Source organism: Amblyomma maculatum, chromosome 3 (assembly GCF_055883805.1).
Source record: "Amblyomma maculatum isolate TAMU_Amacu chromosome 3, ASM5588380v1, whole genome shotgun sequence".
Taxonomy (NCBI): Eukaryota; Metazoa; Arthropoda; class Arachnida; order Ixodida; family Ixodidae; genus Amblyomma; species Amblyomma maculatum.
The window spans coordinates 171,013,497-171,029,279 of NC_139346.1; the positions used below are offsets into that span (position 1 = coordinate 171,013,497).

At 48.8% G+C, this 15,783-nt stretch overlaps 1 non-coding gene across 1 annotated transcript; it reads right to left on the reverse strand.

Annotated features, from left to right (window-relative positions):
- Positions 1–15,134: 15,134 nt before the first annotated feature.
- On the reverse strand, positions 15,135–15,207 carry TRNAR-UCG (transfer RNA arginine (anticodon UCG)). The gene has a single exon. It is a non-coding gene; the product is annotated as a tRNA-Arg (tRNA).
- Between the last annotated feature and the right edge of the window lie 576 nt (positions 15,208–15,783).

Consider the following 15,783-nt stretch of genomic DNA (forward strand, 5'->3'; position numbering starts at 1 on the left):
TACACGTTCACCGAGCACTTCCGGCGCTTCGCGGCCGATGCGTCGAGCAGCTTCAGCGAGGACCAGCTGCTGGTGGTGTTCTTGCCGGCGCTGGCCTTCCACGCGACGCACGGCGTCAACTTCTATGTCCTGCGCCGCTGCCTGGTCGAGATACTGCTGTTCGCCGTCGGCACAACCGGTGCGCCCGTTGAGTTGACGAACTCAGTTCTGCTCTGGGACACGTGCATTGTCAGCGTCAATGCGAAGGGGGTCACTTTCGTGCCGGCCGTAGAAAACTATCTTTCGTGTCAGGCAATCCCTCGTTCTCTGAAAAACGTGGTGGCAACGAATACTAAGAAGCAGCAGCAACTATAAATCGCATGTATTTTGTTAGACTTTCTTTTTTTTTTTGGTAACTATAGTCTTAAAGGAAGCAAATCTTTTAGACCTGTTATAGTATTTTAACTCTTTACATGTCTCCTACGCTTATAACACACTAGATCTTTCTTTTGGCGCATGATGACCTTAGTAGCCTATGTACCGTTAAACCCAACTCAACGCAACCTCACTCATCCGCACTCGGTGTCCCCATGGGCTAACCGTTCATTGCGGGGTGCCTTGGCGATGCAGCTGATCGCGTTTTTCCTTGGCGCAGTGATCAACACGTACATAATGATGGAGTACAACCTGGCCATTATGCGCAACAGGCTCGGTCGCCTCTGGTGCTTCATCCTGGGCGCCCTGCAGACGTGCACTCAGCGCGTGTCCGTCGCCGACAGCCTGCTCAACAAAGGTACATGCGCACACATGCATGTGTCATATACGTACAGCATCCTTCACTTCCGGGTTTTATTACACGAGAGCATATACGGAGCTTGTCGACACGCCTTGTAAACATGATTTGTGATGTCACGTACGAAACAGGCAGTGTGTGGCTGAACAAATGTCGGTGGATGTACAGCGGTGTGGCCTGGTGTGCAGATGGGCTAAAGACGCATCATGTCCGTGGGGAGACGCGGGAATCCATCGGCATATTCAGTGGGATTTTGTGAGCTATTGAGGGCAACCTTCAAAATTGAAATGCATGCTTCCAATTCAGTGAATCAGCCAAGGCGCATGAGGAGCATGAGAGAGAGCGATGATTTATAACTACTGAATAATGAGAAAGCGTTAATCGCAATACGGTTCGTGGGCGTACCACGTCATGTAATTATCTATTCTTGTCACAAACCCCCGCCTTTACGGTCACAAGAGGTGCGGGATCCTCTTTACGATTACTCGTCGTTCCTCTATGAGGGTTGTGAACACATTTAAAAGTTAGGCCGGTCAACCCGTGAAGCACGTGTGTCGGTGTGTGATTGAGGAATAAGTACAAATAGGTCACTTTCTTTTACAAACAATTAAAGGTTTATAAATAGCAGACCAAAATTACACTGATAATAATAGAGTACAATGAAAGAGAATACAACGCCACGACAAGATATTGATAAAGACGAAGAAATAAATGATAAGAGAAAAAAAAAATAACCCGACAATGAACAAAACACTGTGATAAAAATATGAAGACTATAAAGATAATAAAGCAGGTATTTCAGATATTATAAGTATGAGCAAAAGTTACATAAGAACACAGCATAAAATACTACTAAGTCAGGTCAAAAGTTAACAAAGCGAAAATAATGTTCGATTGAACAACAGTCCGAAGTTCTCACGTCTTTCTTGTTTGCTGAGGCGTCGAAGGCTGTGTTGCTCGGTAGCGGCGGCCGTACAGGTGCAGAGGACGATGCGTCGATCGCGGGCCCGAAGAACACAATACGCTTTCGGAGCACCGCGGAGTGGCCGGAAGTTTGAATCTTCCCAAACGCACTGGTGAGGGCGTTCTGCTGTCGGTTATTTTATACCCTCGGCCGACTACGCAGCAGCCGCGTCAAGGACAGGCGGTCACTGCCCCATCGGCTTGTCGAATCTTGTCCAGAGGAGCGACGGAGTCCCGTGAATTTCGCTCTATATTCCAGCCATAAGCTCCCGCATCTTCCGCTGTATAATAGGTGAGGCAGCTTGTGACACTGCCCCCCACTGAAGAATATTGCCTCGGAATATTCTAGAACTCCACAAGCGCCGAGAACGATGTTATTACGCCCCTATAGAGGGGTGCAGTAGATTGGGTCCGTTCAGTGCACTGAAGATCGTTCGTCACTCACTACCGTTCATGACGCGCACCATATACGCACTGATCTGAACCCGCACACACCACAACACTGTAGTTCTTCAGTCATGTCTTGCGCACATGTCACAAGTCACGGATCACTGATAACAATCAAGTGCACATATATACAGGCACATCGTGTACGATTTTCATTACACAATCAACACAATGCAGCTATGCAGTAGTGCAAGCTTAACAACTATTCCAGCCGGCTCATGTAATCTGCTCCCACGTTCTCGCTGCCTTTGATATACTCGACACGGAAGTTGTATTCCTGAAGCTTAATACTCCAGCGAAGAACGCGGCTGTTTGCAGATTTTGTTTCTTTTATGAACTTCAAAGGCTGGTGATCCGTCTGGACGAGAAACCTTCTCCCGTAGAGGCAGACTTGAAATTTCTCGATTCCCCAAACGAGCGCTAAAGCCTCTTTCTCAGTGGTTGAATAGGCTACCTCTCGAGGGAGCAACTTGCGGCTCGCATAGGAAACTGGGTGCAGGATTCCGTCATGCGATTGAAGCAGAACGGCTCCAACACCTCTATCAGAAGCATCTGTTCGCAGGACGAATTCCCGGTCAAAGTCTGGCAATTTCAGAATTGGTGCCTCAGCCAGTTTTTCGCGCAAGTTCTTGAAAGCCCGTTCTTGCTCGGGGCCCCAGCTCACGACTGAAGGTTGACCTTTCCGTGTTAGATCTGACAGAGGACAGGTTAGGTCAGCATAGTTTGGGATGAAATCACGGTAGTAACCCGTGAGTCCTAAGAAGGATCGGACCTGCTTCTTTGTTGTCGGCCGTGAAGCTTCTTGTATCTTCTGTAGGGTCTTGGTGAGGGGTGACAATTCTCCGGACGCAATTTGGTGGCCCAGGAATGCGACGGTTTCCATTCCGATCTCGCATTTCAGCGGTTTGATGGTGAGACCAGCCGCTTCAATTCGAGCAAAGACCTCGTACAATGTTTGGAGATGCTGTTCCCATGTCGCGCTGGCAATGAGAACATCGTCGAAGTAGTACGCCACGTCGGGAATATCGGCCAAGATGTTCCGCATCAGCTTCGTAAAAATGGCTGGCGCCGTCTTAATACCGAAGGGCATATATCGGAATTGAAAGCGCCCCGTGCCAACCGTGAAAGCAGTCATCGCCTTTGAATCGGGTGACAACGGTACTTGCCAATATCCCTTGGATAAGTCCAGCTTGGAAAAGAAATTCTTGCGGCCCACCGAGGCGATAAGGTCGTCCGCACGTGGTAAGGGCTCGGCGTCGTCTGCGATGACTTCGTTTAACTTCCGAAAGTCAATGCATAGCCGATGCGTCCCGTCGGGCTTGCGTACGGCGATCACAGGGGAATTGTAGGGCGACTCCGATGGCTCAATGATGTCTAATCGGAGTAAGTCGTCCACTTCTGATGCAATTGCCTGTCTCAAAGCGTACGGTAGCGGATATTGTTTTACATTTATCGGCCGGTCGCTCTGTAACTTCAGTTGGCACTCGATTAGCGTGGTCTTTCCCGGAAGGTCCGAAAATATACTTTCGTACTGTTGCAGAAGTTTCTTGGCTTCATTCTGCTGTACGTGGCTCAATCTCTCGGAAATGTGTACATCCCCGATAGACTGTGTCTGGGAGGGCTTAGGAAGCTCAATCTCTCCAGCGTCTGTGTCTTCTTCTGCCGATATTACTGCACCGACAGCTGCAACAATGGGGTCGTCTTTCCTTTGCTGGTATCTCTTCAGCATATTGATGTGGAATATTTTTGTGGCATGGCCCAAATCCACTTCATAGTCGACATCGCCCCTGCGGCTGATGACCGAAAAGGGACCCTTCCATTGCATGAGCAGCTTATTGTGTTCTGTGGGAAGAAGAATAAGAACCTTCTCTCCCGGTTTGAGTGAGCGTTTGCGGCTCTTGATGTTGTAGTAGCGGCTGTAACGCTCTCCTGCGCGCTCTAGCTCTTCGTGGGCAAGTTTAAAGGTATTTTCCAGTCTGTCCCGTAGAGCAAGCACATACTCGTACGTCGTTCGCAACTCGTTAGGGATGGTTGCATTCGTCCAAAGCTCTCTAAGTACAGCCAGGGGTCCACGCACATTTCGCCCATATAACAGTTCGAATGGGGAAAAGCCGAGGCTTTCTTGGGGCACTTCCCTGTATGCAAACAAAAGTGGAGCCAGGTAGCGATCCCAATCGGTTGGTCTCTCTTGACACATGCGCTTGAGCATTTGTTTAAGCGTGCCGTTAAACCTTTCGACTAGGCCGTTCGCTATCGGGTGGTAGGGAGAGGTATGCAGCTGTTTTACTGACAACAGACGGCTAACCTCCTTCATTACTTCGGACGTAAAATTCGTGCCCCTGTCACTGAGGACCTCTCTGGGCACTCCTACACGGGAAAACATTTCGACAAGTGCTTCGGCTACCCTTTCGGTCTCGACGCTAGGAAGTGCGACTGCATCAGGGTACCGAGTGGCATAGTCCACCATGGTCAGGATGTACCGATTGCCTTGAGCGGACTTCGGGTTGAGTGGACCAACGATGTCGATCGCCACCCTTTGAAACGGTGTCTCAATGACGGGCACTCGAACCAAAGGCGCTCGTGTGGTGTGACCCTTCGGAGTTGTGCGTTGGCACAGATCGCAAGAGGCAACGAACCGCTTAGCGTCAGCCTGCATTGCTGGCCAGAAGAATTCTGTCTGAAGCTTCAGTAGGGTTTTCTTCGCGCCTTGGTGGCCTCCCATCAACCCATCATGTGCCAGCTTGAGAATAGCTGATCTGTACTTTTGGGGCACAACAACTTGAGTGTACTCCCCGCCCGACTCGGCGACGTATTTCCTTTGAAGGACGCCGTTAGCAATGAAAAACTGGTGGCTACCCTTTCCCTTCTTCGCTTGCGGCGGGCCTACGCGATCGAAACACGAGCGTAGGGTCGCGTCATTCTCTTGCTCTTGAACCAACTCTTCGCGGCATACACTAGGGAGGCCTTGCAGGACTTTAAGCTTTTTCAGCGTTTTATCCCTGCACGCCTGCGCTCTAGTCACTACCGGACAAGCTTCAACGGCATCCGAAATGGGTGCGGGGCTCTCGGTGTCAGGCGCTAGCTCTTCAACTTTTACTGCAGTGGACTTCGTAGTCTCGCTTTCTGTTGTCTTGTGCCAGTTCGGATCGGGGTCGTCTGCTGGCCTAGCACCTTCCACATTTCCCAGCACCAAATCGTACAAGGGATTCTCCATACACTTAGCGAGAAGTCGTCCCCGAAAGTACGGGGTGTCGACATCGACCCAAGCTTCTGGGAGCATTAGGACTGAGCGGTCAAGTAGGTAAACTGGAGACTTCGTATCGGTGATATCTTCTTTCCGTACTAAGTCCTTTCTTACCACCACCGTGTTGCAGCCTGTGTCTCTCAGGACTCGGACTGTCTGGCCTCCGATCATGCCGGCTACGACAGGTAAGCATTCCCTGACGGCGCATTCTTTACTGGTGAACCCAGCGTTGATGACGGGGATCTTCCCTCCATCCTTAAGTTCGAGGTATCCGTTCTCAACACATACTGCAGCGGACTCCCGATTTTCTTCTCTCTGTTTCGGGGCCCCATTTGCCCAGCATCTCCAGCTTGGATGACCTGGTTTTCCGCATTTGTGGCATTTCTTGGGCGGTCCCGATCCGTCGGATGGGGCGGCCCGGCAATTTTCGGGGCGGTGTCCCGTGCGTGAACAAATAAAACATTTCTTTTCATCGCTGCTCTTCGCATCCGATGATTGAAGCAAAGTTTCCCTTCTCTCGGTCGTCTTGGAGACGGCGTTTTCTGCCTTATTCTTCGGGGTGCTTCGCTTTCCGAAGTTTGACCAGCCATGGGCCTCCATATACTTTTCTGCCCTTGCTACTGTTTCAGAGAAGGATGTGTCCTTCTTTTCTTTCAAAAACATTTGTAGCGGAGTGGCGCAGTTAGAAAGGAACTGTTCCTTTAGAATCAGGTCAAAGAGATCTGCGTACTCTTTCTTTGTGTCCGACAGCTCTATCCATCTGTCTAGGAAGTTCTGAAGACGCGTCACGAACTGTGAACACGTTTCCTCGTTCCGGGGACTAGCAGACCTGAATTTTTCTCTGAACCCTTCCTCTGTCATACGGAAGCGAATCATGAGTGCCTGCCGGAGCTTGTTGTAGTCCAAGCACTCGGACGCAGACATGAGACTAAAAACGCTGAGCGCTTCGCCGCTTAAACATAGACTAAGGGCTGTAGCCCACTGGTCGCGAGGCCAATTCTGACTCTCAGCGACGCGCTCAAAACGCATGAGGTAAGCGTCAAGGTCGTCCCTGCCCTCATTAAAAACCGGCATCAGCTTGTGCGGGCTTATGCGTTCGGGCCGAGCAGCTTGACTCTCCCCCGTTTCTGACCTTGACTCTCCGGTGCTGTTAGCGTCAGTTGCCGGATTATTAGGTAGGTCTCGTCGGAGCATCAGTAACTCCTTTTCTTTCTCCATCTCCGCCATCCGGAGTTTAGATTCTAGTTCTGCCTCCTCTTTCCGCCGCGTACGTTCCTCATTGCGTTCTTCTCTGCGACGAGCTCGCTCCTGATCTACCCATTTGAGCAGCTCTTGACCCTCAAAGCCAAAAGTTCGGCCATACTCAACAAGCCGTTCTAACTCTGCATCAGCCATGTTAGGTGGAAAGCGTTTTGCAGTGCTAGGATACAACACTAAAAAAATTGCACCTACTCCTCTCTCCCTCACCGACACTTGGTTGACCAGTCCTGTTCGCGGACGCCAATTATGTCACAAACCCCCGCCTTTACGGTCACAAGAGGTGCGGGATCCTCTTTACGATTACTCGTCGTTCCTCTATGAGGGTTGTGAACACATTTAAAAGTTAGGCCGGTCAACCCGTGAAGCACGTGTGTCGGTGTGTGATTGAGGAATAAGTACAAATAGGTCACTTTCTTTTACAAACAATTAAAGGTTTATAAATAGCAGACCAAAATTACACTGATAATAATAGAGTACAATGAAAGAGAATACAACGCCACGACAAGATATTGATAAAGACGAAGAAATAAATGATAAGAGAAAAAAAAATAACCCGACAATGAACAAAACACTGTGATAAAAATATGAAGACTATAAAGATAATAAAGCAGGTATTTCAGATATTATAAGTATGAGCAAAAGTTACATAAGAACACAGCATAAAATACTACTAAGTCAGGTCAAAAGTTAACAAAGCGAAAATAATGTTCGATTGAACAACAGTCCGAAGTTCTCACGTCTTTCTTGTTTGCTGAGGCGTCGAAGGCTGTGTTGCTCGGTAGCGGCGGCCGTACAGGTGCAGAGGACGATGCGTCGATCGCGGGCCCGAAGAACACAATACGCTTTCGGAGCACCGCGGAGTGGCCGGAAGTTTGAATCTTCCCAAACGCACTGGTGAGGGCGTTCTGCTGTCGGTTATTTTATACCCTCGGCCGACTACGCAGCAGCCGCGTCAAGGACAGGCGGTCACTGCCCCATCGGCTTGTCGAATCTTGTCCAGAGGAGCGACGGAGTCCCGTGAATTTCGCTCTATATTCCAGCCATAAGCTCCCGCATCTTCCGCTGTATAATAGGTGAGGCAGCTTGTGACAATTCTGCTTTTCAAACTATTTTAAATTTTTCTGATTCCCGAGCCCTAAATATAAGCAATTATGACTTTGTCCTGTTTCCTTCATAAGGTTACTTCGGTCATTGCTTCCGTAGAAAAGCGAGGTGGAAGTTTGAACGTGCTGGTGTACTATCGCGAACAGGAATAGGACACATGAACAACGCTAGCTCCTCCTTGTACACACTTTGTTCAAAGTTTAGAACCCAGGAGAGCTGTGTAGCGGGGCTCACTTGGCATTCGTGGAAGTCCTTCCCGCTGAAGAGGATAGGACGAAAATTCTTCATTGAGGAAATATATGAAGCATCTGGAATGCATTACGAGCTAAACGCGATGCGGCTAAACAGGAGACACCCTGTGCTCTAAATTTTTGACAAAGATTGTACATTATCCTTGCGTGCCCTTTAAGTTGGCACTACTCTTCGCTGCGAGGCAGAGCAGAGACCAGCCCAGCGTCCTTCGATTGCGCAGGCAGGCACCCGATGATCGCCACCATCCTGAACGTGGAGACCCTGGTGAGTGGAGTACTCACGTGGGACATGCTCAGCATCACCGTCCGCCAGGCACAGGAACACAAACGTGAGCCTATGTTTCACCTAACACTGTCAGTAGTTCATAAACATACCGGTTTTGAGCTAGAAACCCTCATTCATGGGCGCAGCATCTCTGGAGGTCATGCTCATCAGAATACAGGTGAGACGTGTTAACTAGCACGCTGATTAACTATGATGAAGTAATTAACTTTTACCTTGTTATGCTAAGATTTTCTAATGTTCTATTCTTGGGGCCGCTGCAGGACCTGTGCTCGAAAAGCGAAACTGAGCAGTCAGAGAAGAGTGGCGGGATCGCTGTCGGCGGCCACTCAGCTTTGCCTTCCCCCATGTGTAACCCTGATATTCCACACGCCGAAATTGTGACGATAATGGTATCTTTAAGTACTGATACTTCTGTTACTTACGGCGGCCTTCAAACACCTCAATAAATGAATAGACTAATACAGCCAGTTAAAAAGTTGTAATACCCTAGATAAGCGACTTGCTAGTTAATGTGTCTCATAGCTGTACTGTAATTCAAGTGACCGCTGATAAGGCTACGCCGACGAAAGCGCACTTCTGACTCAAAATGCTCATTTGTTTTTCTTTTTTTTTTTTTTTAGAATTGGTGACACACTTAGCTGAAACGCTCTCTATATAAGCCACTGTATCAGTATTTTACACAGCACCTGAAATGCGCGCACCTGAATGCGGCGTGTATATGAAAACAGACCTTGCGAGGCGGCAGTGCTGAGAAAACTCGTTTAAATATGCCGCGAATGCTCTTGGCATTCACATCTATGCAAAAGGAAACCATTTATTGTTCTACGCAGAGTACCGGTAGCACTATTTTCATACATATGCGCTGCTTGCTGCGTTATAGCTGCATTACACCTTGGAAATTCAGAGCGATACTTGTTACAACATTCTGGCAAGTATCATACCTTCATGCCGGCTGATATGAGTGCCTAAACACCGAATATCCTCTAAATATAAAGCCTTAAGATCAAGAAGTAGCGATCTGCAACGTAAAAACGGTACGGCGGCCGATGCACAAGTACTCAGCCTGTCCTTGTGTGCAATAAACGCAGTTTCCGCCTTCTACACTTCTGAAAGCGGCACATTCTAAAGTGATCTTTCTATGCATAGTTTGGATTTAACCCAACAGGTTCGGAATACACCGTACAAGGTTGTTATTGCAAGTTCATATTCAAAGTAAAATCGATGCACGCCACCTCCATGTCCTTTTTCCACATTCAGTTAAAACTGCAGTAACTGCAGCGCTATGTATATTCTCCTCGAGTGGAACTTCCTTAAACACCTCAGTGATGGCTTTGAGAGCGAGCCGAATCGTTTTCATGAACGGTCTGCTCTCTCGCGCTCACCCAATAACTATATAGGTGTGGCTTGCATCCTGATGTCGGCGAATAATCGTCAGAAGTTGTCCTGCTCGTTATGCGCGACTGATGGCAATTTTCACGCAGGCATCAGCGTGCTGCCCCTGCTGCTTGACATGGGCGTGTCGATGGTGCTGAGTGGCGCGTGCGGCGTGCTCTGGGCGCTGCTTGCCAAGGCCACCCTACGCCACGTGCGTTACCACGCGCAGAGCACGGCCACGTTCATCGTGGCTTCGGCGTATGCCCTCTTCGCGCTGCTCAAGCTGTACGGGGGCTGCGGCATCCTGGGCGTCATCTTCTTCTGCGTCATGGTCAGCACCGACACGCTCATCACCTCCACGGGTCTCGAGGATGAGCTCAAGAGGTACAAGAAGTGCGCCTGCTTGCGCGCTTGTTTGAAAACAGCGCCTCCTGAAGAATCAGCTTATTTCCATGCTGCCTGCGGGCTAGAAGGGGCCGCGGTCATAGCAGTGGTAGATGGGAACCACTCCCAGAAAGTAATTAGATCCATTAATACGCGTAACGTTTTAATAGTTGAAGAGGCTGCGATAGCGCTAGCATGTACAGGCACTAAAGCCAGAACTATCCTTTCAGATATAAGGCGGCTGTTAGTAACTTCGGCAAAGGCCTAATTTCCAAGCAGGCGGCCAGTCTACCGAGAAAGCACCCGCTAAACCGGGAGGTTTCAGTCATCTGGTTTCCAGCTCACGAGGGTCTACCAGGCAATGAGGCTGCCCATCGCCTCGCTCGAGATGTATACACCCGGGCGGCCATGGAGGGTTGTTTCTGCCCCGATGTCCATGTCTGTGTAAATAAAGTGTTCTCACTCACTCACTCACTCACTCACTCACTCACTCACTCACTCACTCACTCACTCACTCACTCACTCACTCACTCACTCACTCACTCGCTCGCTCGCTCGCTCACTCACTCACTCACTCACTCACTCACTCACTCACTCACTCACTCACTCACTCACTCACTCACTCACTCACTCACTCACTCACGTCGCACGGCCCACGCACAGGTTGTGAAGGGGTAGTTGTCTGGGTGACTGGGAAATGAAACAGAATTGTGAGGCGTTACACGCATACTAGAGACCTCTAATTTAGCGCTACCGCCCGCTGCTACTTTCCGTGCGCCGTCAGCAGCGCACGTACTGATTGACCCCTGCGTGCCGAATCAACCGGCATTTGACGGAAACGCGGCGTTATCTGTCGTCATCGTGGTGATCTGCGCATGCGTACTGACGCTCGCGCGGTAGCGGTAAACGGTGGCGGTAGCGCTAAACTAAAGGTATCTGCTATCGGCGGCAAAAGTTGAAGGGACGCGTGTTCTTGAAAGTCATTGCACTTCCGCGGCCCAGCAGCATGGTAAGAATTACCAGCTGGTGGTGTAGGATCGTTTGCAGGCATCTTAAGGAATCTTGAGAGATCGCACAGCGTGACTATTTAGAAATATATGTTTTTCCCGCACGCCATGTATCCCGTAAAAAAAAAAAAAAAAAAAAAAATTGAACTGATAATACATTAGCATTCATCCTATGGTATACATACGTTAATAGCTCCATGAGATGTGCAGTTCACAGTGCAGGTTGTATGATCTCCGGCTGTCACGTGCGCATCGAGCTCAGTATGTAACATTGTGCATGGGAGAACGTTCATGGCATCGTTTACACTATGCAATTTTTTTCGTGAATATGATATCCAGAATAACAATATACCGACCGACACGTGGTACGAAATTGTGAAGATGAAGTTTCCGCCCAATAAAATCCACCACCAGGTAATCTGCATATAATTAACGTTCTAACGAAGGTTCTTTTTTTTAGCCCAGTTGACCGAGACATGCTAACCTACTTTATGCAGGTACTGGGAAGTCCTTCACGACATTAGTGAAGTCATATCGCTGCTTTTGTGCGCCCTGTACATCGGAGTGGAGATCACTCCCAACGTCTTTGCATCCGACCTGGGCGCGTCCTTCATCACCTACTTGGTGGCCGTCGCTTCCCGGTGAGACAGGGGGCATCCCTGAACTGAACAGCTGTACTGATTTGCCTTGCCGGAAATGCAGGTGACGGCGCGTAGCCATTACAAAAGCTGACACAATGGCCACGTGGTCTTGTTTCAGAGGTCAACAGCAGTGCCGGCTTCGCGTAGCTAATGTAGATGTGGATACCAGACCGCCTGAGGTCAGTGTGTGCGGGAACCACGTATGTACATGCGCGGGCATATGAGGTTTAAGTAGTGTCTCGATCAAGACATCGTTCGCGGAAGAACACGTGCGCAGCGAGCTCGTCAGCTATTTTCAGGGCCCGGCTTTCGTAAACAGTCGCGGTGAAGCTACGCACATGCGCAGGGCGTTACTGGGGAAAAGTCCATGTTCCCTCGGGGGGAGAGTGACCCCCGTTCGGTGGACGCAGGGCAGTGTCGGTGGTGTGTATGCTTCCGTTCCTGTCGTCGGTGCGCTCCACGTCGCGACTCGCTCAGGCGCTGATCCTCATCTGGCTGGGCATGCGCGGCCCGTACCGCATCTTCCTGGCCGTCCACTACCTGCGCCTCCTGCACGTCACCGTCGGGGAGGCCACCAGGGTACGCTGCACCCGCCCCCACATATGGTGCATCATGGCAGCGCTTTTGGGTCTTTCTAGGTTCATGGAGAAAAAATTTGCGCTGTAGCTGTGCGCTGATGTGTCACATTCAAATAGCGGACGTGTGAGGAGGGAGATTAAGAACGAAAACGATTGATGGTGATGGGTAATAAATAAAAGTTATAAACGGACATCGATAGAGTTAATAACCATTGCTAATTACTAATAATGATGATTAATGATGACTTAAAATGATTTATAATGACCAACATGTCAAACTACGGCTTGTAATGACCGCAACTGATTGGAAATGAGTAAAAGTGCTTAACGATTAGTGGCAATGACTACTATGACTACGCATGACTCATGATTACTAGGAAACGACCAATATGTCAAACGGCGACTTGATAGGACCGCAACTGACTGGAAACGCGTAATAATGATTTCCTCCAAATGATAGGAGACAAAGGGCAGGCTTTCGCCATTCTCCTCTTAAAAGACATCTAAGAGACCCACAATTTTCTTTTTCTTAGGAGCGGTACGTGCATTAAGGCACCGTAGCCATTGTCACGTGGACAAAAAGGAAAGCTTCTGATTTTTCTGACCTCTTAAGGGATAAATTGCACAGAGCTCTGGAAAACAGAGAGACAACCACAATCAGCAAACATTAACCTCATGTGACCAAAACTCATCCAAATCATTTTGCCGTGGTGTGCTTTTCCGAACGTGTATTCGGACACATGAAAAGTAACATCATTTTCTCGCGTGATTTTCACTGAAGATGAGAACGGGGTGCCGAACGGTGAATCGAGACAAGCATGCACTTGCAATGAGGATAAATCTTTCTCTATATATGATTCATGGCATTCCAATAGAGAGGGGCATGTGTAAACCAAAAACATACGTGTGTGTGCCTTGGCGCACAGTGAATGTCATTGTAGAAGCAACGCTGAAAACAGATCGGGTGTGACTCATCTAATGGATCACCAAGCATAGTTCGACCTTTTTGTCTGTCTGGGCACGATCGAAATGTAGGCGTATAAACAAGACCGAAAACATCTGTCGCGAGCCGGGTGACCCGTTTAATTTCTATTTCTCGGTGGAGCTATGCGCTTCGTGAGCTGAAAGATTACTAGCCAAGTCAGATCATGCTTAGGAGATATGATCCTGCTCCTACAACTCTTGTCACCGAGCAACGTGTCATGCTATCTCATCCTTCCTTGTAGCGACGTGCTGATAAGCATGATACCGGCGCGCTTCAATGGATCGACCGAGGTGATACTAAGGTGATGCTTTTACAACATCCTTACAAGGCAACATCCACTGCAGCACATATATTGGCCTGTGCTTGTGGCATTGTAGAGGTCATTGCTATTCTCAGACAATTAACTTCACCTATCACATGGTAAAAATAACGAACCGTAGCTGAAAGCCGGCAATGAGGCACTGGTGTAGACCCCCTGATTATATTTTGGTTTGGTTCGGTTTGTGGGGTTTAACGTCCCAAAGCGACTCAGGCTGAGAGACGCCGTAGTGGAGGACTCCGGAAATTTCGACCACCTGGGGTTCTTTAACGAGCACTGACATCGCACAGCACACGGGCGCCTTGCTTTTCGCCTCCATCGAAAAACGGCCGCAGAGGCCGGGATTCGATCCCGCACCCTTGGGAACAGTAGTCGAGCGCCGTAACCACTGCGCCACCCCGGCGGTGTCCTGATTATACTTTATCATAGTCATATTTACATTTCGTCTATAGAGAGTATGTGGCTATGCCACAGTGGTTGCCATTTTGTGGTGCATGTAGCACGGCAAAAGCTGCAAGTATATCTAAGCTAATTATCATTGCCTGCTCCGGCTTGTACTACTGAATCTGTGTTCTGCACGACGAAATGGCGCCTGCGACTTTTATTGAATGCCTCCTAATCGAAACGTCGTTTTCGTGGCCGGGCTTCGATTCCGCAACTATTTGCTCTGTAAAACAAGCCTTGCTTTTGGCCTCCACCGTAAAACGGCCGCGAAGGCAGGGATCTAACCCACGTCCTTGAGATCAACGGCCTAGCACCCTAACCACTGGGCCATGATCGAATATTTTAGGGGAAATCCCCAAGGTGGAGCAAATTTGTAATAAGGGAGTAATTACTCATTGGCATCGACCCAAGCGCAGCCGTACGGCTACAAAGGAAAGCTATACAGCTTTCTCAGAAACTTCGTAGTTAAAGAAAAATTCGTGCTGATCCGGGAATCGAACCCGGGACCACAGCCTTTCCGGGGCAGTCGCTTTACCGACTGAGCTAACCAGAACGGTCAGCAGAACATACGGTAGGGCGAGAGCGAATTGATCTATTCTTTTTTTTTTCTTTTTTTTTTTTTTATTTAACTACAAAGTTTCTGAGGAAGCTGTATAGCTTTCCTTTGTAGCCGTATGGCTGCGCTTGGGTGGATGCCAACGAGTAATTACTCCCTTACTACACTGGGCCATCACGGTGGGGTATCTCAACATATGACCGCGTATCAAGTTACTATATGACTCTTCTGATTAACAAAGCCTACTAAGAAAGAAAAATGGACAGTAAGGCTGGAGATTTTACTCTGATTGTTCTGCTGAACTCAAGGAAATATGCACAGTATGCATGTGTGCGCCGCCTTTAATTCTGCATGTAGCTTTCCACTGGTTCTTTGATCCTTGAGACACAAAACCACTTGATATATGCTGCCCGTGCGACGAGCTTATATTATATGCAGTAACCCCATTGTGAAACGAAGTAACTATGGCATGTCTCCCTTTTTCTGAGTTAAAAAAAAAAAATAAAAAAATAAAAATCCCGTCCGCGACAGGACTCGAACCTGCAATCTTCTGATCCGAAGTCAGACGCCTTATCCATTAGGCCACGCGGACCGACACGACGGGTGGTAGTTTTTAACTCTGTGGCTGACAGTTGAAGCTATAGATGCAGTATTCACAGGACGTGAACATTGCTTGATAATAGGAGTTCGCAATTACTCCAACTAATTGATACATGAGCAGAAACCTGACATGCGGCAACGAAATTGCCCGTGCGATCTGCAGAAAATGTCTGGCCACGTAAAAATAGCATGTCCACATGGGCACTAATTTGAAACTCGTGATACCGAAACTCTGCATGAGTAGGGCGCTGACCCCGGTGTGAATCACCTCGGCTTCCTTTCCCCGCCGCATGCAGGCAGCTACACTGCAAACCACGCCTTTCCACGGATCCAGCAAAAGAAAATGTATGGCGCTGTGTCACTCCAACCGGCCATATTGTTGTACACTGGCGTTTATTTTTTTCTTGGCCACGCTGTTTAACAGATAAATGTGAACAGGATCTCCATTTCTTTATAAAGTAACAACTTCCGGAAGGCTTTACTGGCGTGTTTTTTTTTTTTACCTCGACAAAACAATCGCCCGCGTACTGTGCGATGTCAGTACAATTTAAAGAACCCCATGCGGTCA